We start from the raw sequence: 25244 nt of genomic DNA on the forward strand, positions 1-25244 counted from the left end.
GGGCCCCCATGATTCGCACGTGGCGTGTGGCGTCGAAGATGGTGGCCCCCACGGGTTGCACATGGCGGATGACGTGGAAGATGGGGGCAGTCCCCACGGGCTACACGTAGCGCTGCTGGGTTTAGAAACAAGTTGGGCCGGGCAGACTTTAGAGAAGTGGCACTTCTTTCCGCACCCGTTGCAGATCGTGCTCCTCGCTGGGCAGCGTTGTCTGGGGTGCTTGCCCTGGCCACAGAAGTAACATTTCGGGCCTCCGGAGTTGGCGGGTCGCTGCACGGCACAGGCTTGCACCGCCCCTGGGTCGGGTGATGGCAGCGCCCACGACGTCCGCGAGGGTGCCGCGTGGTCGGAGATGTAGGCATCCATGTTATGGAAGGCCACTTCCAACGGGTCTGAGAGCTATGTACTGTGTCTTGGAGGTCGAGTGTACCCCTTTCTAGTAGGCGCTAGCGGATGTAATTAGATTTTATGCCTGCGACATAGGCATCCGCATCAGCAATTCAGTGTGTTTGGCAGCCCATACCGCCTTACAACTGCAGTGCCGGCCGAGTACCCGCAAGGCGCGCAGAAATTCAGCTTGCGATTCTCCGGGGCTTTGTCGCCTCGTGGCAAGGAGATGCCTAGCGTACACCTCGTTGACTTCCTTTACATATATAGCCCCTTCAACAGCGTTATTGCATCATTGTACGAGGTAGCGTCCCTGATAAGAAGGAAAACTTGCGGGCTCACCCGGGAGTTGAGGACTCGCAGCTTGTGGGTCTCAGCGGAGGCGGAGGAATCTATGTAAGATTCGAAGCAGCTTAGCCAGTGTTCAAACATGGCAGTGGTGTCGGCTGCTTGGGGGTCCAGCTCCAGGAGATCAGGCTTGAGCGATGGATCCATCTTAAAATTTTAGCTGATTAAATTGATGTACCATCAATGACAACAGATGAGAGTCGGAAGAGTAAATTGTGGCTGTTTTCGGCTAAAAGACACCGGCTGGCAGCCGGTCCCAGAATGAGGGCAGGGCTGGAGGTTAGCCACCTTTATACTTGAGCCCGAGGGGCGAAGCCACAGGCGGAGCCAGCAGGGACAAACCCAGACATGTAACAAACAATAAGAACAGTAAGTGCAATAAGTAAGAACAGTAAGTACAATATAACACAGTTGTTTACCACACACATCCCTGCTTCTATTCTCGAAACCTCTCGCAATGAAGGGCAACATATCATTAGCCTTCTTTACCGCCTGCTGCATCTGCATGCTTACCTTCAGTGAATGGTGCACAAGGGCACACAGGTCCCGCTGCACACCACACACATCCATTCAGGTAGTAATCTGCCTTCCTGTTCTTGATTCCAAAGTGAATAACCTCATACTTATCCAAATTATATTGCATCTGCCATTGGTTTGCCCACTCGCCCAACCTGTCCAGATCTTGAAATGAAATGAAAATTAAATGAAAATTGCTTATTGTCACAAGTAGGCTTCAAATGAAGTTACTGTAAAAAGCCCCTAGTCACCACATTCCGGCGCCTGTTCGAGGAGGCTGGTACGATCTTGCTGTAGGGTCCCTGCATCCTCATCACAATTCACCCTCCCACCTAATTTGGTATCATCTGCAAACTTTGAGATGTGACATTTTGTTCCCTCATCCAAATCATTAATATATATCGTGAATAGCTGGGGTCGTAGCACCGATCCCTGTGGTACCCCACTAGTTACTGTCTGCCAATTTGAAAAGGACTCATTAATCCGTTCTCTTTGTTTCCTCTCTGCCAGCCAGTTTTCTATCCACCTCAATACATTTCCTCCAATCCCATGCGCTTTAACTTTGCATAATAATCTCTTATGCGGGACTTTATCAAATGCCTTCTGAAAGACCAAATATACCACATTGACTGGCTCCCCCTTGTCAACTGTACTGGTTACCTCTTCAAAGAATTCCAACAGATTTGTCAAGCATGATTTTCCCTTCATAAATCCATGCTGACTCTGACAGCCTGCCACGGCTTTCGAAATGTTCCGCTATAAAGTCCTTGATAAGGCATTTCTGAAGTACTGTACTTTTCATCTGCTTTTACAACTGAATATAATGCTTAGATGTGAGTGGTGCCAGGTAGAGGTATTGCTATAATTGATTCCACAGTGAAAAGGCACTAAACTGGAAATAAGACAGTTCAGACTGATTGGGCTGCTGGATTGATATTTACTGCAGAGTCCAGAAGCAAATGGCAGAGGTAATATGCAAGCCATTGTCCCATATATTTATACCAATGGATTTCAATGTGGCACATACTGTTAATTATTTTTTAAATTAAGATTTATGAGCCAGTTATTTTGACACTGGTTGGAGGAAAGATGCTGGAAGGCATTATAAACGATTCAATGTATGATCAGTTTAGGAGGTCAGCAGTTATTAGAGAATTGCAGCAGGGATTTAGAATATTGGGATCTTGTCTTGCTAATCTGATTGAGTTCATGAAAGAGTTGACTAGATGAGTGTATAATGGCAGTCTGGTTGATGTTATATAACCTAATTTCCAGAAGTTTGGGATAAAGTGCAGAAAAGCAGCATGACTTCAGCATGCCACGTACGGTGATACATATAAGGGACAGAAAATTGTTACAATCTCGTACTCAGGATATCATAAGTGGATGTAGATCTGCATGAGGCAAGGTGCTGAACATCTGATCCATATTTGACTAATAATAATCACTTATTGTCACAAGTAGGCTTCAATAAAGTTACTGTGAAAAGCCCCTTATCGCCATATTCCGGTGCCTGTTTTGGAAGGCCGGTACGGGAATTGAACCCGCGTTGCTGGCCTTGTTCTACATTGCAAGCCAGCTATTTGGCCCACTGTGCTAAACCAGCCCCTAATATTGTGCAAAAGCTCCTCAATGATATGGAGGACAGCATAAAACTGTTTCTTTCATACTCAAGATAACCATAAAATGATTAGAATTCAAAAGTTAAATTTCATGTGCAATATGTTTGAAGATTTATAATTTGAACATAAAAGGATCGCTTGCAAATTGGAAATGGATATAGAGTGCAATTCAAAGAACAAATGACTAAGACCATAAGACCATAAGACATAGCAGGGCAAGTAAGGCCATTCGGCCCATCGAGTCCACTCCACCATTCAATCATGGCCGATTTGAACTCCATTTACCCGCTCTCTCTCCATAGCCCTTAATTCCTCGAGAAATCAAGAATTTATCAACTTCTCTCTTAAAGACACTCAACGTCCTGGCCTCCACCGCCCTCGGTGGCAATGAATTCCACAGACCCACCACTCTCTGGCTGAAGAAATTTCTCCTCATCTCTGTTCTAAAGTGACTCCCTTTTATTCTAAGGCTGTGCCCCCGGGTCCTAGTCTCCCCTGCTAATGGAAACAACTTCCCTACATCCACCCTATCTAAGCCATTCATTATCTTGTAAGTTTCTATTAGAGCTCCCCTCAACCTCCTAAACTCCAATGAATATAATCCCAGGATCCTCAGACGTTCATCGTATGTTAGGCCTACCATTCCTGGGATCATCCGTGTGAATCTCCGCTGGACCCACTCCAGTGCCAGTATGTCCTTCCTGAGGTGTGGGGCCCAAAATTGCTCACAGTATTCTAAATGGGGCCTAACTAATGCTTTATAAAGCTTCAGGAGTACATCCCTGCTTTTATATTCCAAGCCTCTTGAGATGAATGACAACATTGCATTTGCTTTCTTAATTACGGACTCAACCTGCAAGTTTACCTTTAGAGAATCCTGGACTAGGACACCCAAGTCCCTTTGCACTTCAGCATTATGAATTTTGTCACCGTTTAGAAAATAGTCCATGCCTCTATTCTTTTTTCCAAAGTGCAAGACCTCGCACTTGCCCACGTTGAATTTCATCAGCCATTTCTTGGACCACTCTCCTAAACTGTCTAAATCTTTCTGCAGCCTCCCCACCTCCTCCATACTACCTGCCCCTCCACCTATCTTTGTATCATCGGCAAACTTAGCCAGAATGCCCCCAGTCCCGTCATCTAGATCGTTAATATATAAAGAGAACAGCTGTGGCCCCAACACTGAAGCCTGCGGGACACCACTCGTCACCGGTTGCCAATCCGAAAAAGAATATTTTATCCCAACTCTCTGCCTTCTGCCTGACAGCCAATCGTCAATCCATGTTAGTACCTTGCCTCGAATACCATGGGCCCTTATTTTACTCAGCAGTCTCCCGTGAGGCACCTTATCAAAGGCCTTTTGGAAGTCAAGATAGATAACATCCATTGGCTCTCCTTGGTCTAACCTATTTGTTATCTCTTCAAAGAACTCTAACAGGTTTGTCAGGCACGACCTCCCCTTACTAAATCCATGCTGACTCGTCCTAATCTGACCCTGCACTTCCAAGAATTTAGAAATCTCATCCTTAACAATGGATTCTAGAATCTTGCCAACAACCGAGGTTAGGCTAATTGGCCTATAATTGTCCATCTTTTTCCTTGTTCCCTTCTTGAACAGGGGGGTTACAACAGTGATTTTCCAATCCTCTGGGACTTTCCCTGACTCCAGTGACTTTTGAAAGATCACAACTAACGCCTCCACTATTTCTTCAACTACCTCCTTTAGAACTCTAGGATGTAGCCCATCTGGGCCCGGAGATTTATCAATTTTTAGACCTCTTAGTTTCTCTAGCACTTTCTCCTTTGTGATGGCTACCATATTCAACTCTGCCCCCTGACTCTCCGGAATTGTTGGGATATTACTCATGTCTTCTACTGTGAAGACTGACGCAAAGTACTTATTCAGTTCCTCAGCTATATCCTTGTCTCCCATCACAAAATTACCAGCGTCATTTTGGAGCGGCCCAATGTCAACTTTTGCCTCCCGTTTGTTTTTAATGTATTTAAAGAAACTTTTACTATCATTCCTAATGTTACTGGCTAGCCTACCTTCAAATTTGATCCTCTCTTTCCTTACTTCTCTCTTTGTTATCCTCTGTTTGTTTTTGTAGTCTTCCCAATCTTCTGACTTCCCACTACTCTTTGCCACATTGTAGGCTTTCTCTTTTGCTTTGATGCATTCCCTAACTTCCTTTGGCAGCCATGGCTGCCTAACCCCCCTCTGATAACCTTTCTTTTCTTTGGGATGAACCTCTGTACTGTGTCCTCAATTACTCCCGGAAACTCCTGCCATTGCTGTTCTACTGTCTTTTCCACTAGGCTCTGCTCCCAGTCGATTTTCGTCAGTTGCTCCCTCATGCCCCTGTAGTTACCTTTATTTAACTGTAACACCTTTACATCTGATTCTACCTTCTTTCTTTCAAATTGGAGATTGAATTCGACCATATTATGATCACTGCCTCCTAAGTGCTCCCTTACTTTAAGATCTTTAATCAAGTCTGGCTCATTACATAACACTAAGTCCAGAATGGCCTGTTCCCTCGTGGGCTCCATCACAAGCTGTTCCAAAAAGCCCTCCTGTAAACATTCAATGAATTCCCTTTCCTTGGGTCCACTGGCAGCATTATTTACCCAGTCCACCTGCATATTGAAGTCCCCCATGATCACTGTGACCTTGCCTTTCTGACATGCACTTTCTATTTTGTGGTGCATTTTGTGCCCCCAGTCCTGACCACTGTTAGGAGGCCTGTACATAATTCCCATTATGGTTTTTTTGCCTTTGTGGTTCCTCAACTCTACCCACACAGACTCCACATCATCTGACCCTATGTCGTTTAGTGCTATTGATTTAATTTCATCCCTAATTAACAAGGCAACCCCGCCCCCTCTGCCCACCTCTCTGTCTTTTCGATAGGTTGTGAATCCCTGGATGTTTAAATGCTAGTCCTGAACCCCCTGCAACCATGTCTCTGTGATGCTTACCACATCATACCTGCCAGTCACAATCTGGGCCACAAGCTCATCTACCTTGTTCCGTACACTGCGCGCATTTAAATATAGCACCTTTAATTCTCCATTGACTGTCCTTTTTTGTTTTCTTAGTGTGGTGGACCTTGGTTTACTGAGCCTTTCCATACACTGTCATATTTTGTGGGATGGGGACAATCGTAACCACTCTTGAGTTTTGTCTGTTTGTGTTTTTTTGTATTCCTAAGCAGCTACGCTCCCCACTGATTACTTCACCTCTTGGTTCCCTGACTTTCCCTTCCCCCCCAATCTTTAGTTTAAAGTCCTATTGACCACCCTATTTACTCTTTTCGCCAGAACACTGGTCCCAGCTCGGTTCAGGTGGAGACCATCCCAACGGTATAGGTCCCCCCTGTCCCAAAACTGATGCCAGTGTCCCATGAAAAGGAACCCCTCATTCCCACACCACTCTTTCAGCCACGTGTTAACTTCCCTTATTCTTGCCTCCCTATGCCAATTTGCACGTGGCTCGGGCAGTAATCCGGAGATTATGACCCTTGAGGACCTGTTTTTTAATTTGAATCCTAGCTCTTTATAATCTCTAAACAGGTCCTCTTTCCTAGACTTGCCTATGTTGTTGGTACCGACATGGACCACAACAACTGGATCCTCCCCCTCCCTCTCCAGTATCCTTTCAAGCCGGTCAGAGATGTCCCGCACCCTAGCACCGGGCAGGCAACATACCATGCGGGACTCTTTATCCTGCTCACAAAGGATACTATCTATCCCCCTGATAATAGAATCCCCTACAACTACAACTTGCCTATTTACTCCCTCCCCTTGAATGGCCTGCTGAACCATGGTGCCTTGGTATGCTGACTCATCCTTCCTGCAACCCTGTTCGCCATCCACACAGGGAGCAAGTGCCTCATACCTGTTGGACAGAGTCAAGGGCTGAGGCTCCTGAGTTCCTGACTGCTGGTTCCCGTTACCTGCCTGACTTGCAGTCACACCCTGCTGTCCCTGGCCACTGGCAGGATTTAAACTATTTACTCTGACAGGTGTGACTGCCTCCTGTAACACAATGCCCAGGTAAGTCTCCCCCTCCCGGATGTGCCTTAGTGTTTGAAGCTCAGACTCCTGCTCATCAACTCTGAGCCGGAGCTCTTCGAGCAGCCAACACTTACTGCAGATGTAGTCGCTGCAGCTCGCAATGGGATCTGCCAGCTCCCACATCAAGCAGCTCAAGTACATCACCTGACCAGCCATCACTAATTAATTAAATAGTTTAATTTAAGTTTATGGTGGGGGCAGCTTCAGCCAATCAGACACTAATCTACACTGCACTTTTAACTGAAAAACAGCACAATTAGATTAACCACTTATCTTTCCTGGTTACCTCACTGCCAAATTCTCACTGTCTGTATCTCTCTCACTCAGGCTGTGTCTCCTTGACCTGCGCAATGCTAATAATATAATATAATAATGCTAATAATAATAATATAATATGGCACTTACCTCACACCAATGGATCTTATTATTAGGTTAGAGGAGGAGGGTGGGAGACACTACATGTGTAGTGTCTCGGGTTTCCTCTCCACCAGAATTTATTGGTTTGGGGGGGGCCTTCCCAGAAGTCCGCGGGTCGAACTTCCGGTTCCCGCCTTATATTTTAAAAAAATAAAAAAATAAAACAGAAACGGGACTAGGTAAGTGTTTTTAAAGGAAAAACTTACCTCCCAGAAATCACTTGCGCCCCGCTCCTGCCGAAATCCAAAGGCCTGCTCCTGTGAAGGTAAGTGTTTTTAAAGGAGAAACTTACCTCCCAGAAATCACTTGCGTCCCGCTCCCGCCGAAATCCAAAGGGCTAAGGGCGCGATTCAGCGGACAAATGAAAAAGTCCGCTTTTGGGCACATCTAGCGGGGTGTTTCTTGATCGCTGAAGTGCCGAGAAACATTCTGCTATTCACCAGCACTTTGCCGTTTTTTTTGGCGTCAGATAGTTTCTCACTTCTGACGCCACACTTTAGTTGATTTCCTGCTGGTCGCGCCAGCAGAAAGAGCTGTTCGCAGGTCGGGCGCCATTTTGACTGGCTATGATCCAGATAATTATATTTAATTGATCCATTAGTCTTGTTTAAATATGCCTGGCCATCTTGGCTTTTTTCAACCGGCGCTCACCGAAACTCAACTGGGTGCCAATTAATACTAGTCCCCATAAGTGGAGACCAGTCATGATGGCCACTTGCGGGTCTCGGAGGTCATTTCAGCCTTCTGGGTGGTCGAGGGCAGGGAAGGGCAGTATCTTGGCAATTTCCTGCCACGTGGCGCCAAAGCTAGCACAGGGAAGGTGTCTGGTTGGCACTGCCAGGGTGCCAGAGGCAGTGCTGAGGTGCCAGGTAGGCAGTGACAGGGCACACAGGTACAAGTTTGGCACTGCTAAGGGTTGGGCTCTGAGGGAGGCCATGCCCATAAAAGGAGGGGGGACGAGGGGGGTATGAAGAGTGGGCAGGTGAAGGTGGCTATGAATGGGCCTCAGTAAGTTTGGGGGGGTGAAGGGGGTCCTGAAAAGGGGATGGCAGGCCTGAAAAGGCAGGGGCCCTCAGCGACCCCATGGCAGGGTGGGTAATGGCCATACCTGTGTGGCGGTGACATTGCCCATGGGTGGGGGGGTGTGGGACCCTCAAGCTCACTTTGAAATTGGGGCACTCTTTTAAAATGGCGGCCCAATCTCTGAGGAGCCAGTCTCATCGGTGAGTTCAGCTCCCCACTGCTGAAAACATTCTGAAGTGTGGGCTAGTCCAGGAAGAAACACCCCAAGGCCCGAAAAAATGACTAAGTGTGGGTGAATACCGTTTTGGATCTCATCCAAAAAGCCGATTGGAAACACCCCGCCAAACATGCACATAACGACACTTAGGGCGGGATTCTCCCACCGCGTCCGCCCGGCGACCAGAGAATCCCGCCCGAGGTCAATGGACTTCTCCATTGTCCGCGTCCCACCCGTGGTGTTTTTGTGGAGGGCATGGTGGAAGAATCCAGCCCTTAGAAATGTTGTTGTTGAATCGCACCCAGCGTTACGAGTCCAAAATCTATCAAACTCAGTCTTGGACATAGTCAATGACTCATCTTCCTCTCTTCTCTGGGGAAGAGAATTTCACAGACTAACAATCCTTGAGAGGAAAAAAAATCTCCTTTTCTTCGACTTAAAACGGCAAAATTCTACAGTCAATGCGATTCACTTTTCCTGTCGGCAGAGCAGCCCGCCTGTGGGTTTCCCGGCTGCATAGGGTGTTTACAATGGAAAATCCCATTTATAAGTGGCGGGAAGATAAAATCCCACCACCAGCGAATGGCAGGCGGCTGAGAAACAAGCAGCAGGGGGATCGGACAATCCTGCCCCTAGGAGTTCTATACTCCCAAAAAAGGTGAAACAGCCTCTTAACATCTATTCTGTCAGGTCACCTCAGGATCACATCTCATTCGGGGCAGCACAGTGGTGCAGTGGGTTAGCCCTGCTGCCTCATGCGCCGAGGTCCCAGGTTCAATCCCGGCTCTGGGTCACTGTCCGTGTGGAGTTTGCACATTCTCCCCATGATTGCGTGGGTTTCACCCCTACAACCCAAAGATGTGCAGGTTAGGTGGAGTGGCCACGCTAAATTGCCCCTTAATTGGAAAAATTGAATCACATCTCATTCTTCTTTTTTTTTTAAATGTATTTTATTACAAACATGTAAAAACACAGGTTACAGCAAATAAACGCCCCGGGAAACATACTTCCCAATAATCAACTATACAGTCTGTACAGAATTTTCCCCTTTTCCACCCCCACCCCCACCCTCTCCCCCCACCCCCTTGCGACAAACAGCTCCTCAAATATGGTAACAAACATCCCCCACCTTTTCTCAAACCCCCTGCTGAGCTCCTTAACTCATACTTTATCTTCTCTAACCACAGGAAGTGGTACTGGTCACCCAACCAAACCGCTACCCCAGGTGGCGATGCCAACCACCACTCCAGCAAAATTCGCCACCTTGCAATCAGAGAGGCGAAGGCCACAACATAGGCCTTCCTCCGCTACATGAGCTTCTCTGAAACACCAAAGATTGCCACCAAAGGGTCCGGGTCCACCTCCTCCTCCACTATCCTGGCTAAGACCACGAACACTCCCGCCCAGAATCTTCCCAAGTTTTCACAATCCCAACACATGTGCACGTGATTCGCTGGCCCCACCCACACCTCTCACATACATCTGCTACCCCCTGAAAGAACCCACTCATTCTCGTCCGAGTCATATGCACCCGGTGCACCACCAAAAACTGTATCAGGCTTATCCTTGCATATCTCATTCTTCTAAACTCCAATGGGTATAGGTCCAAACTGCTCAACCATTCCTTACAAGATAGCCCTTTCATCACAGTGAACCTTCTCTCAGCTGCTTCTAATGCATTAAACCCTTTCTTAAGTAAGGAGACTGAGACTGTGTACTGTAGTGATCTCTGTACATGTAAATACATGAAGGGCTAATGTGTAGTTAGTACAGTCAGATGATCACTCGAAGGCTACACTAACAGGTAGTATAAAAACATGCCCAATCTGTTTTCCTGCTCTCTTAGGGTGTATTGTAGCTAGAGAACAGAAGTATAGTAAGCTCAGAGTGTAAAGTATAACATTCATAGTTAATTTAATTCTATTTTATTTAATTTGACTACAAGTAAAAGTATTGAAAAATCAAACTCACAAGCAAACTGATTAGTTACTCAATAAATTATTTGTTCCCACTGGACAACTTCGAATATTCACCATCAATGTTAAGTTCAACTCAGCATAAACAAATGAGTAACATATATTACTCCGAGTAATATAACATATATAGGTTTAACAAAAGCCCTGTACAGCTGCAGTAATGCTTCCCTACTTTTATATTCAATTCCCTTTGCAATAAATGCCAACATTCTATTTGCCTTCTTAATCATTGCTGCACCTGCATGCCAACTTCTGTGACTTATTGCACCATCACCTCACACCTACAGACCTCAGCAGTTTATCTCCATTAAAATATGTTTTTCCCATTCTTCCTGCCGAAGTGGACAAGTACACATATTCACATCTTATACCCATCTGCTAAATTTTAATCCACTCATTTAACCTATTTTAATTTAAAAGAAATTCATTTTACAGGTGTGGACATCACTGGCTAGGCCAATGATGTTCCAAGATATCAACTGCCCTTGTAGATGGTAGCGGTTGGGGGTTTGGGAGGTGCTGCTGAAGGAGCCTTGGTGAGTTACTCCAGTATGTCTTGTGAACCGTACACATGGCTGCCATTGTTCACCAGTGAACAAAGAACAAAGAACAAAGAAATGTACAGCACAGGAACAGGCCCTTCGGCCCTCCAAGCCCGTGCCGACCATACTGCCCGACTAAACTACAATCTTCTACACTTCCTGGGTCCGTATCCTTCTATTCCCATCCTATTCATATATTTGTCAAGATGCCCCTTAAATGTCCCTATCGTCCCTGCCTCCACTACCTCCTCCGGTAGTGAGTTCCAGGCACCCACTACCCTCTGCGTAAAAAACTTGCCTCGTACATCTACTCTAAACTTTGCCCCTCTCACCTTAAACCTATGCCCCCTAGTAATTGACCCCTCTACCCTGGGGAAAAGCCTCTGACTATCCACTCTGTCTATGCCCCTCATAATTTTGTATACCTCTATCAGGTCGCCCCTCAACCTCCTTCGTTCCAGTGAGAACAAACCGAGTTTATTCAATCGCTCCTCATAGCTTATGCCCTCCATACCAGGCAACATTCTGGTAAATCTCTTCTGCACCCTCTCTAAAGCCTCCACATCCTTCTGGTAGTGTGGCGACCAGAATTGAACACTATACTCCAAGTGTGGCCTAACTAAGGTTCTATACAGCTGCAACATGACTTGCCAATTCTTATACTCAATGCCCCGGCCAATGAAGGCAAGCATGCCGTATGCCTTCTTGACTACCTTCTCCACCTGTGTAGCCCCTTTCAGTGATCTGTGGACCTGTACTCCTAGATCTCTTTGACTTTCAATACTCCTGAGGGTTCTACCATTCACTGTATATTCCCTACCTGCATTAGCCCTTCCAAAATGCATTACCTCACATTTGTCCAGGTTAAACTCCATCTGCCATCTCTCCGCCCAAGTCTCCAGACAATCTAAATCCTGCTGTATCCTCAGACAGTCCTCATCGCTATCCGCAATTCCACCAACCTTTGTGTCGTCTGCAAACTTACTAATCAGACCAGTTACATTTTCCTCCAAATCATTTATATATACTACAAAGAGCAAAGGTCCCAGCACTGATCCCTGTGGAACACCACTGGTCACAGCCCTCCAATTAGAAAAGCATCCCTCCATTGCTACCCTCTGCCTTCTATGGCCTAGCCAGTTCTGTATCCACCTTGCCAGTTCACCCCTGATCCCGTGTGACTTCACCTTTTGTACTAGTCTACCATGAGGGACCTTGTCAAAGGCCTTACTGAAGTCCATATAGACAACATCTACTGCCCTACCTGCATCAATCATCTTAGTGACCTCCTCGAAAAACTCGATCAAGTTAGTGAGACACGACCTCCCCTTCACAAAACCGTGCTGCCTCTCACTAATACGTCCATTTGCTTCCAAATGGGAGTAGATCCTGTCTCGAAGAATTCTCTCCAGTAATTTCCCTACCACTGAAGTAAGGCTCACCGGCCTGTAGTTCCCGGGATTATCCCTGCCACCCTTCTTAAACAGAGGAACAACATTGGCTATTCTCCAGTCCTCCGGGACATCCCCTGAAGACAGCGAGGATCCAAAGATTTCTGTCAAGGCCTCAGCAATTTCCTCTCCAGCCTCCTTCAGTATTCTGGGGTAGATCCCATCCGGCCCTGGGGACTTATCTACCTTAATATTTTTTAAGACACCCAACACCTCGTCTTTTTGGATCACAATGTGACCCAGGCTATCTACACCCCCTTCTCCAGACTCAACATCTACCAATTCCTTCTCTTTGGTGAATACTGATGCAAAGTATTCATTTAGTACCTCGCCCATTTCCTCTGGCTCCACACATAGATTCCCTTGCCTATCCTTCAGTGGGCCAACCCTTTCCCTGGCTACCCTCTTGCTTTTTATGTAAGTGTAAAAAGCCTTGGGATTTTCCTTAACCCTATTTGCCAATGACTTTTCATGACCCCTTCTAGCCCTCCTGACTCCTTGCTTAAGTTCCTTCCTACTTTCCTTATATGCCACACAGGCTTCGTCTGTTCCCAGCCTTTTAGCCCTGACAAATGCCTCCTTTTTCTTTTTGACGAGGCCTACAATATCATTCGTCATCCAAGGTTCCCGAAAATTGCCGTATTTATCTTTCTTCCTCACAGGAACATGCCTGTCCTGTATTCCTTTCAACTGACACTTGAAAGCCTCCCACATGTCAGATGTTGATTTGCCCTCAAACATCCGCCCCCAATCTATGTTCTTCAGGTCCCGCCTAATATTGTTATAATTAGCCTTCCCCCAATTTAGCACATTCATCCTCGGACCACTCTTATCCTTGTCCACCAGTACTTTAAAACTTACTGAATTGTGGTCACTGTTACCGAAATGCTCCCCTACTGAAACATCTACCACCTGGCCGGGCTCATTCCCCAATACCAGGTCCAGTACCGCCCCTTCCCTAGTTGGACTGTTTACATATTGTTTTAAGAAGCCCTCCTGGATGCTCCTTACAAACTCTGCCCCGTCTAAGCCCCTGGCACTAAGTGAGTCCCAGTCAATATTGGGGAAGTTGAAGTCTCCCATCACCACAACCCTGTTGTTTTTACTCTTTTCCAAAATCTGTCTACCTATCTGCTCCTCTATCTCCCGCTGGCTGTTGGGAGGCCTGTAGTATACCCCCAACATTGTGACTGCACCCTTCTTATTCCTGATCTCTACCCATATAGCCTCACTGCCCTCTGAGGTGTCCTCTCGCTGTATAGCTGTGATACTCTCCTGAACAAGTAGCGCAACTCCGCCTCCCCTTTTACATCCCCCTCTATCCCGCCTGAAACATCTAAATCCTGGAACGTTTAGCTGCCAATCCTGCCCTTCCCTCAACCAGGTCTCTGTAATGGCAACAACATCATAGTTCCAAGTACTAATCCAAGCTCTAAGTTCATCTGCCTTACCCGTAATGCTCCTTGCATTAAAACATATGCACTTCAGGCCACCAGACCCGCTGTGTTCAGCAACTTCTCCCCGTCTGCTCTGCCTCAGAGCCACACTGTCCATATTCCCTAGTTCTCCCTCAACGCTCTCACCTTCTGACCTATTGCTCCCGTGCCCACCCCCCTGCCATACTAGTTTAAACCCTCCCGTGTGACACTAGCAAATCTCGCGGCCAGGATATTTATGCCTCTCCGGTTTAGATGCAACCCGTCCATCTTATACAGGTCACACCTGCCCCGGAAGAGCTCCCAGTGGTCCAGATAACCGAAACCCTCCCTCCTACACCAGCTGTTTAGCCACGTGTTTGTCTGCTCTATCTTCCTATTTCTAGCCTCACTGGCACGTGGCACAGGGAGTAATCCCGAGATTACAACCCTCGAGGTCCTGTCTTTTAACTTTCTGCCTAGCTCCCTGAACTCCTGCTGCAGGACCTCATGCCTCTTCCTGCCTATGTCGTTAGTACCAATATGTACAACGACCTCTACCTGTTTGCCCTCCCCCTTCAGGATTCCCTCTACCCGTTCGGAGACATCCTGGACCCTGGCACCAGGGAGGCAACATACCATCCTGGAGTCTCTTTCACGTCCACAGAAGCGCCTATCTGTTCCCCTGACTATAGAGTCCCCTATAACTATTACTCTTCTGCGCTTTGACCCTCCCTTCTGAACATCAGAGCCAGCCGTGGTGCCACTGCTCTGGCTGCTGCTGTTTTCCCCTGATAGGCTATCCCCCCCGACAGTATCCAAAGGGGTATACCTGTTCGAGAGGGGGACAACCACAGGGGATTCCTGCACTGACTGCCTGCCCTTTCTGGTGGTCACCCATTTCTCTGCCTGCACCTTGGGTGTGACCACACTTACATAACTGCGATCTATGACGCTTTCCGCCACCTGCATGCTCCTAAGTGCATCCAATTGCTGCTCCAACCGAACCATGCGGTCTGTGAGGAGCTGCAGTTGGGTGCACTTTCTGCAGATGAAGCCATCCAGGACGCTGGAAGCCTCCCGGACCTGCCACATCTCACAGTCAGAGCACAGCACCCCTCTAACTGACATTGCGTCAATTAATTAAAATTAAAATTTGTCTTTTTTTTATAAATACTTTTTTTTTTTTAAATTACAAAGTTACTGTCAACTATCTGTTTCCTAGCACTAGATTTCTAATAGAAATGCGATAGCTAACTATAATATCCTCCGATCTCTGGCTTAGATATCCTCTAAATTATAATTAAGTTATTATGTTTAATTAGTTCCCAAATAGTCAAAAAAATTTAGGTTAGAATCCCAACCAGCCACTCAGGTCACAGCTTTTCTGTCCCCCCCGACACACACAATTTGAAAAAAGGTATAAAAGTAAAAATCACTTGCTTACCTTCTGAGATGTTCTCAGGTTCTCTCGCTGACAGAGACTGCTCCTCCACCTCCAATCCTTGGCCTGCACAATGCTAATAATATATAATATAATATGGCACTTACCTTCCACCAATGGGTCTTATTATTAGGTTAGAGGAGGAGGGTGGGTGGGAGACACTACACGTGTAGTGTCTCGGGTTTCCTCTCCACCAGAATTTATTGGGGGGGGGGGGGACTTGCCAGAGGTCGAACTTCCGGTTCCCGCCGAAATCCAAAGGGCTGCTCCTGTAAAGGTAAGTGCTTTTAAACTCACTACTCACCTCCAAGAAGGCCCCTGCGCACCGCTGCCGCCGAAATCCAATGGGCTGCTCCTGTAAAGGTAAGAGCTTTTAAACTAACTACTCACCTCCCAGAAGGCCCCTGCGCACCGCTGCCGCCGAAATCCAAAGGGCTGCTCCTGTAAAGGTAAGTGCTTTTAAACTCACTACTCACCTCCAAGAAGGCCCCTGCGCACCGCTGCCGCCGAAATCCAATGGGCTGCTCCTGTAAAGGTAAGAGCTTTTAAACTAACTACTCACCTCCCAGAAGGCCCCTGCGCACCGCTGCCGCCGAAATCCAAAGGGCTGCTCCTGTAAAGGTAAGTGCTTTTAAACTCACTACTCACCTCCAAGAAGGCCCCTGCGCACCGCTGCCGCCGAAATCCAATGGGCTGCTCCTGTAAAGGTAAGAGCTTTTAAACTAACTACTCACCTCCCAGAAGGCCCCTGCGCACCGCTGCCGCCGAAATCCAAAGGGCTGCTCCTGTAAAGGTAAGTGCTTTTAAACTCACTACTCACCTCCAAGAAGGCCCCTGCGCACCGCTGCCGCCGAAATCCAATGGGCTGCTCCTGTAAAGGTAAGAGCTTTTAAACTAACTACTCACCTCCCAGAAGGCCCCTGCGCACCGCTGCCGCCGAAATCCAAAGGGCTGCTCCTGTAAAGGTAAGTGCTTTTAAACTCACTACTCACCTCCAAGAAGGCCCCTGCGCACCGCTGCCGCCGAAATCCAATGGATTTGGTAGAGGGATAGAATGTTTTTTTAATTCTTTCATGGGTGTCAATGTCTGGGCCAGCTTTTATTGTCCAGGACCTGGTAAAGTCTGACCGGGGCCCTTTGTACATAGTAAGTGTTATAATTAAACATCTTCTGAACGTTACTCGTCTGACACATTTTGCCTTCATCAGGGGGAGACAGCGGCATAGTGGTATTTTCACTGGGCTAGTAATCCAGAGACCAATAGCAATGTTCTGGGGGACCTGGGTTCGAATCCCACTAGGGAAGTTAGTGGAATTTGAATTCAAGAAAACAAAATCTGGAAATAAAAGCTTATTGATAACCATGACACCATTGTCAATTGTCGGAAAAACCCATCTGGTTCACTAATGTCCTTTAGGTAAGGAAATCTGCTGTCCTTACCTGGTCTGGCCTACATGAGATTCCAGACACACAACAATGTGGTTGACTCTTAAATGCCGACAGGGATGAGAAATAAATCTTGGCCGAGCCGGCGACGCCTACATCCAATGAACGAATAAAAAAAGAACTGGCGAGGACGATAAACTGGAACGGTCGGCATGCTACTCTTCCACCTTCGCCATCTCTCCATGACATTGCATCATTGTGCAACAGTACAGATTAATACGGCGGAAAAGTCGGAAGGGGAGTCAGTTGCTGAGTATGTTTCCCGGCTGCGGAAAATCACAGTATTGTGAATATGGGGCTGTGTTGGCGGATATGCTTCTTGATTGCTTTGTTTACGGTATTAACAAGGCTCCTGTGAGATCTTTCCAAACATTCCAGCAGAATGTTTTCAGATTTTTCTTTCACTGGAGAGTACAAGAGCTCGAAGATATGGAGGTCAATGTCGTTTGACACCAACCACCTCGCCACCATTTTCCGGCTAGAGCGGATCACAGCGATGGAAGTCTCGAGGACCTAGGCCGTGGTGCACGTCCTCTCCGGATTTGGGAGGGGCTGACTCCGCCCCTGTGAGAAGTCCGGCGTCGGGGTCACTGACGCTGCTGGCTGCATGAGGGATAGTGCCCAGACCGCTCAGGAGGAGGTAGATGGCGGCCCCGAGCATGGCCCCTTCATTTGGGCGATCTTGAAAAAGTGGAAGATGAGTCTGAAATATAGCTGAACTGTGTGGCTGCACCACGAGTGGCTCCTATCTTCAGTCCTGAAGAGTTAATGGCCACTTAATTCAGAAGGAATTAGATACAGGTGCTGCCGTCAACATGGTACCCCACCATGTGTTTGACTGGATCCGACACGGAGTGAATAAATTGTCGTTAGCTGCTTCAAACCCCGCCTTGCTAGATATACTGGGGAGTGTTTGTCGGTTGTGTGCTCGACTCTCACTGCAGTGGTTTACGGGCATCAGTCTTTGACTCTTTCCCTTATCGTGGTGAAGGGCAATGGTCCCAACCTGCTGCATCGAGATTGGCTGCACCATTTGCAGCTCGACTGGCAATGTATCCTCAAGGTCGAAACAGGCAGTTTATATGCAGTGTTGCAAAAACTCCCCAAAGTTTTCGGGCCTGGCCTTTGGAAAATAAAAGAGGCCGCAGTTGTGCAATTGTGGGCGAGAGCCCCAGGGGTTTGAAAGCCTTAGGATCATTCTGCTGGTTCATTTTGCAGACTGGCCGGTGCCGATGGTCCCAGTCATGAAACTGGACAGGACTGTCCACCTCTGCAGCGATTACAAATCAACCGTAAATATGGTTTCTTATTTGGACTGCTACCCATTTCCTCTTATCGAAGACTTAATCACCACACTGCCAGATGATTCTCCCTTCACAAAATTGGATATGAGCAATGCTTATTTGCAGCTCAAATTGTTGTAGACCCTGCAAAAATATATTACAATTAATACTCATGAAGATTTACATGAGTATTCCTGACTTCCATTCGGCGTCTTTATGGCTTGCGTCGTGTTTCAATGAGTCATGGTGAATATTTTGCGAGGTCACCCACCCAATGCTGTCTATTTTGACGATGCATTAATTATGGGGCAATGGAGCAGAACGTCTCAAAAACCTTGAAGCAGAGCTGCAGCGGTTTTCAGAATATGGCGAGTATTTGTGTAAAGAGATGCGCGTCTTCAATGGTGGTATATTTAGGCGACTGGGTGTACCCCAACGTCCTACACCCAGTCGACGACAAAGTACAGCCAATAAAGATGGCCCCCGCACCGCGTGATGCTACATAGCTTTGCTCCTTCTTGGGCCTGATAAATTATTATGGTCATTATATACCGAATTTGGCACCAATCCTTGCCCCCTCCATTTTCTTCTGCAGGGAAAGAGAATCTGGGTTTGGGGGACTGACCAGGAGACTGCACTTCATTTGGTGAAACGGACGTTGTTTTGTCCAAAGTCCTGACTCATTCTGACACCGTGAAACCCCTTTATTTAACATGTGACGCATCGGCATATGGAATTGATGCCATCCTTTCCCACCGCAGGGCTAACGGCCAGGACCATCCTCTAAGCTTTTGCCTCCAGGATGTTAACAGCTGCAAAACGCCATTATACCCATATAGAAAAAGACGGTCTGGCAATTGTCTTCTGAGTTAAATGCTCCCAATATGTTTAGGGTGGCATTCTTTCAGCGTATCAGATCATAAGCCGCTGCTTGGCCTCTTTCGTGAGGATAAGGCGGTGCCACAATTCAATCAGCCCGGGTCCAGAGGTGAGCTGTCCGATTGGCTGCACACCAATACTCCTCTGAACATTGTCCAGGTACGTCGACTCCCATTGCCGGGTGTCTCGGAGGATCCGCCCACGACTGGCAAGATCATGGCAGTCCCCAATTTTATGGATACCTTGACAGTGACGTTGCATCCGTGATTTGACACAGTATGGTCTGGTGTTAGCTAAGGTACGATATTTGATTTTATCCATTGGACAATGGCCACAGCTCCAGTGAAGCTGAATGTTTTTCGACCAAAATGTTCATAGACTGCGTCTTGCTGTGCGGCACAAGAGTCATCATGCTTGCAAAAGGCCAACTCTTAGTTTTGAAAGACCTTCATGCTGCATATCCAGGCATTTCCAAACTGAAAATGCTGGCTAGGAGTTACATCTATGGCTGGGCATCGATATGTGGTCATTGAGCAGGTGGCTCAGCACTGCCTTGTGTGTCATGCCCATCAACTTCCGGCAGCAGTGCCTTTGCACACGGGCAAGTGGCCCGGGTGTCCCTGGGCATGCCTTTGTGTGGAATTCATTGGCCTCCATGTTCCTCATTTTGGTGGATGCACACTCGAAGTGGCTCAAGGTCCACAAAATGACTCCATCACCTCTCACGCAACCATTGTGTGGCTGCGCACATCCTTTTCCACCCACGGATTACCGGAGGTGCTTGTTAAGGACAACGGGCCCTCATTTATGAGCTAGGAGTTCGCTGCTTTCACAAAGGCGAATGGCATCCACCATGTTCGCCCCACGCCTTATCATCCAGCGTTGAATAGATTGGCGAAACGTGCCGTACAGAATGTGAAGCGGGGTCTGAAGAAGCAAATCACAGGTTTGATGGATACAAGGCTGACACGCATCCTCTGCTTGTATAGGATAATTCCTAATTCTTCATACTGTTACATGGGTGACCCTGGCCGAAATGTTGATGGGTCGCCGACTGCACTCGGTTGAGTTTGCGGCTACCCGACATAGGGGCAAAGGTGCGCCACACACAGGATCTTCAAGGGTGTTGCCCGAATAGTCGTCTTCTATGACATTTCACACCTGACCAGGCGGTCAGTGATTGTAACTTTGGTGAAGGTCCACGTTAGTTTCCTGGGATCGTCGTTCACCAAACTGATCCCGTTTCATACCAGATCCGTGTTTGAGGTCAGCTCATGAAGCGTCACCTCGACTACCTTCACGTCGACAATCTTACACTGCAGAGGTTCCTCGGGGGGGGGGGGGGGGGGGGGGGGGGGGGGGGGGAGAGGGGGGGTGGGGGGGGCATCTACCCCGCTCCAGCCTACCACTTGGATGGCTCCTTGGGGAGAACACGTACCCAGTCTTGCTGGTTGCTCCGGTTCCTCAGTCTGCACACCCGACTATGTTGTTTTCTTCTTGTGATACCGAAATGCCTGATGTCTGGTTGTCGGATCCCAATATGGAGGCACAAACCTCCGAGGTCTCTGACTCAGATGACATCTTTCATCCACCTTTGGAGGGTTCTCCGCCACGGTGGTCCAGCCGTAAGCATCATTCTCCGGCTCATTATACTCCGGTTGATCTGCTCCTACCGCCAGCCAACGATGTACCAAGACTAATGCCTCTGGGTCACCCACACCCCGGTGGGGTTCTGCCAGTTTCTTCTGAGTCTTCCTCATTGTTGGAGTTTTTAACTTCTTCTTTGTCAACATCCCGTTTTCATCGACCTTATTGTTCCCTTTGGGGGCCTTCGGACTTTGGGAGGGGGAGTGGTGTAATAACCTGCAAGGAGCACACAGAGCTGGCTTAAGTGTTTTCCCCATGTGGCTCGAGGAGGAGCTCCTCCTCTACCTACGGGGCAATTGCCATGTGTATATAAGGTTGGCCAGATAGGAACCGGCTAACAGAGAGAGGACCCGGTAAAGTCTGACCCAGCTCTTTGTATATAGCACATGTTATAAACTTGCCTAACTCCTTTTTGCCTTTATTAAACCCTTCATCCTGTTGAGTGGCACTACTACTGTGCTAAATGGGATAGATTCAAAATAGAGCTAACAAGTCAAAACTGGGCAACCATGAGGCATTGTGGGCCATCAGCATATCTAATTTCAGAGGTGAGGTGGGGTGACTACCCTTGACATCAAGGTAGCATTTGGCCACGTGTGACATCAAATTAAATTGAGCCACTGGGAATCAGGAGGAAATCTCTCCACTGTCAGAGTCATGTGCAAAAGATGGTTGTGGCTGTCGGAGGTCAATTATCTCAACCCCAGGACATTGCTGCAGGAGCTCCTCAGGGTCGTGGCCAAGTCTCAACCCTGTTCAGTTATTCGCTCCACCATAAGACCAGAAGTGGGAATGCGCACTGGTGATTGCACAATATTCAGTTCCATTCACAACTCTTCAGATAATGCAGCAATCTGGGCCCAAATGCAACAAGACATGAATAACATCCAGGCTTGGGCCATTAAGTGGTGAGTAATATTTCCAAAGAGAGAGAGAGCCTAAATACCTCCCTTTGACATTCAAGAGCATTGCCATCACTGAATTTCTAAGTTAAACACCTTGCCTTGGGTTCACCATTGACCAGAAACCTAACTGGAACAGCCATATACGTACTGTAGCTACGAGAGCAGATCAAAGGCTAGAATTTTGTGTTCTGATTCCCCAGAGGATTTCCACAATCTACAAGGCACAAGTCAGGAGTGTGATGTCAGGCTTTACTTGCCTGGATAAGTGCAGCTCCACCAAAGTCAAGAATCCCACAAGGGGTGGTCCAGGACAAGGCAGCCATCTACTTGCTACTCTTTCCACTACTTTAAATGTTCACATCCTCCACTGGTGGCACACAGTGATGCCATTGTGTACAATCTACAGGAAGCATTGTCACAACTAACCAAGGCTCCTTCAACAGCACCTTCCAAAGCCATGACCATTACCACCTAGAAGGACAAGGTCGGCTGGGGCAAAGAAACACCATCACCAGAAAGTTTCTCTCCAATTTGCACACTATCCTGACTTGGAACACTACCACCATCCCCTCATTGTCACTGGGTCAAAATCCTGGAACTCCTTCTCTAATGACACTGTGGATGTCCCAACATTATATAAACTGCAGAGGTTCAAGAAGCCAGCTTGCGGCTACTTCCTCATAGACAACTGGATGGCCAATGGACGCTGACCTTATCTGCAAGGTCCACATATTGTGAATTCATAAATAAAGAAAACATAGCTGTTAAATCATTGAAGATTTACAAGCAGTGTAAACAGACTTTAGCCAAAGAGAAAATGCTGGAAAATCTCAGCAGATCTGGCAGCATCTGTAGGGAGAGAAAAGAGCTAACGTTTTGAGTCCAGATGACCCTTTGCTGAGATTTTCCAGCATTTTCTCTTTGGTTTTACATTCCAGCGTCCACAGTAATTTGCTTTTATGAAAGAGACTTTAGATTGTATTGCTCCAGTAATACATTATAAAGGTAAGTTTTGTTCCACACACCTGGGGAAACACATAATGAGACAACAGGGATTGCATACCATATTCTAAAAGTGGCCCAATTATTACTATTCTGCACTAAGCACTATTTATTACGCTCACGAAGCAGTGGACCAAGATTTTTCTGGAAATATGACAATTCCTATATTAATAGCAACGTGGACCTTCGCCAAAGTTACAATCACAGCTTTAATGAAGGTGCCCTGCCCTTATGAGGTGGGTTGTGGGGGGAGGGGGGGGGCTCTATTACCTCCTTACTGGTGAGTTGGGCCACTGGGGGGTCCGGATACTGCGGTTGCAGAGTCTAGAGATCGGCCTCGATCTCTTCCTGCACTGATCAGCGGAGCTTGTTATTGCAGGAAATGAGACTAAGTGTGGCTTCGGTGGAGCACTCCTCGCCGAGGCCCAGAAATTAATCAGAGTCCCGTTTAATAGTAGGGTCATGGAATTTACAGTGCAGAAGGAGGTCATTTGGTCCATCGCGTCTGCACCGTCACATGGAAAGATCACTCTCCCTAAGCCCACACTTCCACCCGATCCTCGTAACCCAGTAACTCCATCTAACGTTTTTTTTTGGACACTAAGGGCAATTTATCATGGCCAATCCACCTAACCTGCATGTCTTTGGGCTGTGGGAGAAAACCGGGGCACCCAGAGGAAACCCACGCAGACATGAGGAGAATGTGCAGACTCCAAATATACAGTGACCCAAGCCGGGAATCGAACCGGGGACCCTGGAGCTGTGAAGCAACTGTGCTAACCACTGTGCTACCGTGCTGCCCCCAATTCTCAGTGCTGCCAATGCTGGGAAACACATGGCTAAATACGCTCGACACGGGACTGTTTTTCATTGCTGTGAAATCAGGCCCTTAAACAAAGTGATACACTTTCAAAGGATGGACAGGGTTCTTGAGGTAAACATATGTAAGTCTTTGAAAGTGTCAGGCTAAGTTGTAAAGCCTGTTAAAAAGCTATATTAAATTTTTGGCATAGCACGCAAAAGGATGTATGTTTTTCTAAATGATGTCAATTTCTGGGGGCCACATGTTATAAAGAATGTTAAGACCTTAGAAAGGCTGCAAAGAAAATTTCCTAGAATGGTGCCAAGGATGAAAGACTACAGCTACATCTGGGGTTGTTCGCTTTGGAGCAGATGTCACTGAGGGGAGATTTGATAGAAAGGTCCAAGTACTGAAGGCTTTTAATAGAGTTAATGAGGACAAATTGTTTCCAGTGACAGAAGAGTCAGTAAACAGAGGACACAGTTCTAAAGTAATTGGCAAGAAGAATGAGAGGCAAAAACAAACTTCATGCAGTGAGTTGTTATGGTCAGAATACACGAGCTGAAAGGGTGAAGGAAGCAGCTTCAAGAATAACTTTAAAAAAGGAATTGGATAAATAATTGAAAAGGGAAGAAAATACAGGACTACGGGGGAAAGAGCAGGACAGTGGGGCTAATTGGATAGCTCATTTAAAGGCCCAGCAGAGGCACAATGAACCAAATGCACTCTTTCTGTGCTGCATCATTCTATGATTCCATGAAAAATATTAGTTTATTTGGTAACAAATCATAGAAGAACATGCACATGGGTCACCAACATCTTCTGGAGTGTAATTTGGGACAAACACTAATGTTGGTCTTGAAAACAATGCCCATAGCCAATGAATTAACTTTTAAGAAACAAGGAAAAGAGAGATAGAATGGGGCAGAGACTTATAGAACATAGAACATTATAGCGCAGTACAGGCCCTTCGGCCCTCGATGTTGCGCCGACCTGTCCCTTATCGTCCATATGTCTATCCAATGACCATTTGAATGGCCTTAGTGTTGGCGAGTCCACTACTGTTGCAGGCAGGGCATTCCACGCCCTTACTACTCTCTGAGTAAAGAACCTACCTCTGACATCTGTCTTATATCTATCTCCCCTAAATTTAAAGCTATGTCCCCTCGTGCTAGACATCACCATCCGAGGAAAAAGGCTCTCACTGTCCACCCTATGCAATCCTCTGATCATCTTGTATGCCTCAATTACATCACCTCTTAACCTTCTTCCCTCTAACGAAAACAGCTTCAAGTCCCTCAGACTTTCCTCATAAGATCTTCCCTCCATACCAGGCAACATTCTGGTAAATCTCTCTGCACCCTTTCCAATGCTTCCACATCCTTCCTATAATGCGGCGACCAGAATTGCACGCCAATACTCCAGATGCGGCCGCACCAGAGTTTTGTACAGCTGGAACATGACCTCATGGCTCCGAAATTCAATCCCTCTACCAATAAAGGCTAACACACCGTACGCCTTAATAACAACCCTCTCAACCTGAGTGGCAACTTTCAGGGATCTATGTACATGGACACCGAGATCTCTCTGCTCATCCACACTGCCAAGAATCTTACCATTAGCCCAGTACTCTGTCTTCCTGTTATTCCTTCCAAAATGAATCACCTCACACTTTTCTGCATTAAACCCCATTTGCCACCTCTCAGCCCAGCTCTGCAGCTTATCTATGTCCGTCTGTAACTTGTAACATCCTTCCGCACTGTCCACAACTCCACCGACTTTAGTGTCATCTGCAAATTAACTCACCCATCCTTCTACGCCCTCCTCCAGGTCATTTATAAA

This window comes from Scyliorhinus torazame, chromosome 3 (assembly GCF_047496885.1).
Source record: "Scyliorhinus torazame isolate Kashiwa2021f chromosome 3, sScyTor2.1, whole genome shotgun sequence".
Classification (NCBI taxonomy): domain Eukaryota; kingdom Metazoa; phylum Chordata; class Chondrichthyes; order Carcharhiniformes; family Scyliorhinidae; genus Scyliorhinus; species Scyliorhinus torazame.